Genomic DNA, 4,226 nt, shown 5'->3' with positions numbered 1-4,226 from the left:
ACATTACCGACACTTAGATCTAAGAGTTGTGGTGCACGTGGACAGGTTAAGGAAAGTCTTTAGACGCGGGCAGTCGCCCTGGCGAGGTGCTGAAGATCTGGCCAAGATGGTTACCGTTAGGTGGGAAGACACCTGATAGTAGGAAAGACTGTCCCAGGCTCATGAGTCTGCCTTCGCTGTCCTCATGATGAAACACGTCTTACAGTGTAGGGCATAACGCCAAGGTTACACAATCACACACCTGGCTTTTGCACAGAACAAGCCACAACAGCGTGACTAAAATAAACAGCTGAACACACACATGTTATGAAGATGACGTTTGGGCTCCTCCCGGACACTAACCAAGGAGTCACGTCTTGATAAGGCTGCAGGATGGACTAAAACGTCATCACTTTAATTTGATGTGTGTGCGGATTGGTACACTCTTTATATTTACGTGTTAAAATGGCCTGTCAAAGGAAAGAAATAAATGAATCAGTTAAGCCGTCGCGCTAAATCTATGAAGGAAGTTGCCGGTGGGAAACAGGTTACACGTGTAGGTTGTAAACAATAGTGGCCTAGAGCTCCAATACTTGTAGGCCAGGTTGATCACATCAGCCTGGAAGACCCTTCACTGATACACTTGCGTCTGCCACCACCATCTCTGGATATTACTTTAAATATCAACATAAGAAAAATTCACAACAATAACATTGAAAATATCAAAGTTTTGAGAGTTACCACTTAAAGGTCGTTCATCTGTGAGACAAGTGCAGTGTGTGATGTGTTAACTATGATTGAAAATTTCAGTAGTGGCTAGATTCACTACTTTTTTCAGAATTCTTCACAGCCATCCAGGGTTCTCCCTGAACCTCGGTGTAGGAGTGCACTCCTAATGACTGTCAGAATAAGTAAGCAATTTAATTATAAAAAGGTGTCAAGAACATTTAATGCCTCAAATATGTGTTTTGAATGGACTGTTAAGGCACACGGTATCTTTCGAAGTCTTGGAAGGAACACCTAATTTGACTTTAAAACCAATTAAAAATTGTATTTTGTTTTCCACGAGTCATCATTGTCATTATTGCCCCGTTTCCCAGGTATGTATGGCATATTTAGTGTTACAAAATGACATCCATGAAATCACCAAACACATCTCTCACAAAACAGCAATACGGAGAACAGCCACCATCACCCAGCAAATCATCCACAGCAGCATCAGACCGCAGCATAATCCTAGGTGTACAGTCCTCTTTGTTAATTGTTAAACACAAGCACACCACACTTTCACTCTCTTTCACAACTGCTGCCAACTATTCTCTCGCTGCTCCAACCCGTTCTCGCACTTTCGTATAGTCAATATTGACTTATTAAATACGTGCATATGTGACATACTAAACATAATAGTTTACCTTGAAAAGCTTTATAGAAAACACCGACCTTACCTAACCTTCTTAGTATGTTAAGATAAGCATCTTATAGCTTCGTAATTACAATTGTTACTTAACCTATTATAGGTATAGGTTAAGTAATAATTGTAATTACGAAGCAATAAGATGCTTATCTTAACATACTAAGAAGGTTAGGTAAGGTCGGTGCTTTCTATGAAGCTTTTCAAGGTAAACTTGTATGTTTAGTATGTCACATATGCACGTATTTAATAAGTCAATATTGACTATACGAAAGTGCGAGAACGGGTTGGCTGCTCACACTCACTGCTGGTTCCCTGCTGAGCAGCTGGAGCCCGTCTTCTCCTCCCTAAACTCCTCATGGCCGCAGTTTCACTGGAATACACTTCACCACAATTTAACCATCCGTTTGTCCAAAATTACCACTACTTTATATCACCATTTTATCCTTACTCCATCTATTTTTTTTCTAAAACCAAAATTCTTCCGAAATTATACATTTCGGAAGATTCTAATTTCAGACTTTTTCATGCTTGTTCCACAACTAGACTGGGATCTGCATAAAAGTATAGGAACTACTACACCTCCATGCAGCCTTTGGCTACATTGCCCTTATGTTGCTCCCTCACGTGAGGGATCCACGGTTCGAGATCCATCCAGCCCAGGTGAATGAAATGTTTATTTCCACGGAAGTGTGGATTACAATTTATATAGGTTCCGGCCTTTCATTATTTGAAAAAATGTTCTTCCTTTTGAACTTGCACACATTTTTCATGTCACACTCCTCAGGAATTGAAATTCCCCACCATTTCTATAAATGTCCATACACACGTTTCTCTCCCTCTACACTATCATAATTTTTTGTTGTTTACATTCACATTAACAACCTTCTCGAACACACCTCAAGAAAATCTCATCTAATCGACAAAGTGTCATATCGTTCGCTGCAAGAAGAGCTGTATTTTATATATATATATATATGACCGTGAAATTCTAACACGAATTTTCTCAATATTTCTTATGTTTCTTTTCTTACTTTTAATCTTACTTTTTCGGTCATATTTAATAATATATGTTTACAAGAAAGACTGCTACCGATATATATATATATATATATATATATATATATATATATATATATTAGTATATTTTGGTAGCAGTCTTTCCTGTAGACATATATTATTAAATATGACCGAAAAAGTAAGATTAATAACTCTAACACGAATTTTCTCAATCCTTCGTACATTATGCTTCACTGTTGGAGGTAAATCAAAAATCACTTCTCCAAAATTCATTTTTATTTCTAGTCTGACGCGACACGGGCGCGTTTCGTAAAACTTATTACATTTTCAAAGACTTCACAAATACACAACTGATTAGAACTTGCGTTTCCCTGACTTTATATCTACATTTGAGTGAGGTGGGAAGGGTGATGTGGCATTACATTTGAGTGAGGTGGGAAGGATGATGTGGCATTAACACAAGACAGAACACTAGAGGATATTAATAGGGTATTAAAAGTATCAACACAAGACAGAACACGAAAAAATGGGTATTGAATAGAAGTGTTTGTAGAAAGCCTATTGGTCCATATTTCTTGATGCTTCTATATTGGAGCGGAGTCTTGAGGTGGGTAGAATATAGTGGTGCAATAATTGGCTGTTGATTGCTGGTGTTGACTTCTTGATGTGTAGTGCCTCGCAAACGTCAAGCCGCCTGCTGTCGCTGTATCTATCGATGATTTCTGTGTTGTTTACTAGGATTTCTCTGGCGATGGTTTGGTTATGGGAAGAGATTATATGTTCCTTAATGGAGCCCTGTTGTTTATGCATCGTTAAACGCCTAGAAAGAGATGTTGTTGTCTTGCCTATATACTGGGTTTTTTGGAGCTTACAGTCCCCAAGTGGGCATTTGAAGGCATAGACGACGTTAGTCTCTTTTAAAGCGTTCTGTTTCGTGTCTGGAGAGTTTCTCATGAGTAGGCTGGCCGTTTTTCTGGTTTTATAGTAAATCGTCAGTTGTATCCTCTGATTTTTGTCTGTAGGGATAACGTTTCTATTAACAATATCTTTCAGGACCCTTTCCTCTGTTTTATGAGCTGTGGAAAAGAAGTTCCTGTAAAATAGTCTAATAGGGGGTATAGGTGTTGTGTTAGTTGTCTCTTCGGAGGTTGCATGGCTTTTCACTTTCCTTCTTATGATGTCTTCGATGAAACCATTGGAGAAGCCGTTATTGACTAGAACCTGCCTTACCCTACAGAGTTCTTCGTCGACTTGCTTCCATTCTGAGCTGTGGCTGAGAGCACGGTCGACGTATGCGTTAACAACACTCCTCTTGTACCTGTCAGGGCAGTCGCTGTTGGCATTTAGGCACATTCCTATGTATGTTTCCTTTGTGTAGACTGCAGTGTGGAAACCTCCGCCTTTTTCCATGACTGTTACATCTAGAAAAGGCAGCTTCCCATCCTTTTCCGTCTCGTAAGTGAAACGCAACACGGAACTCTGCTCAAATGCCTCCTTCAGCTCCTGCAGATGTCTGAATGGTTTCATCGAAGACATCATAAGAAGGAAAGTGAAAAGCCATGCAACCTCCGAAGAGACAACTAACACAACACCTATACCCCCTATTAGACTATTTTACAGGAACTTCTTTTCCACAGCTCATAAAACAGAGGAAAGGGTCCTGAAAGATATTGTTAATAGAAACGTTATCCCTACAGACAAAAATCAGAGGATACAACTGACGATTTACTATAAAACCAGAAAAACGGCCAGCCTACTCATGAGAAACTCTCCAGACACGAAACAGAACGCTTTAAAAGAGACTAACGTCGTCTAT

The sequence above is a fragment of the Procambarus clarkii genome, chromosome 93 (assembly GCF_040958095.1).
Source record: "Procambarus clarkii isolate CNS0578487 chromosome 93, FALCON_Pclarkii_2.0, whole genome shotgun sequence".
NCBI classification, from domain to species: domain Eukaryota; kingdom Metazoa; phylum Arthropoda; class Malacostraca; order Decapoda; family Cambaridae; genus Procambarus; species Procambarus clarkii.
This window is presented reverse-complemented; position numbering follows the sequence as displayed.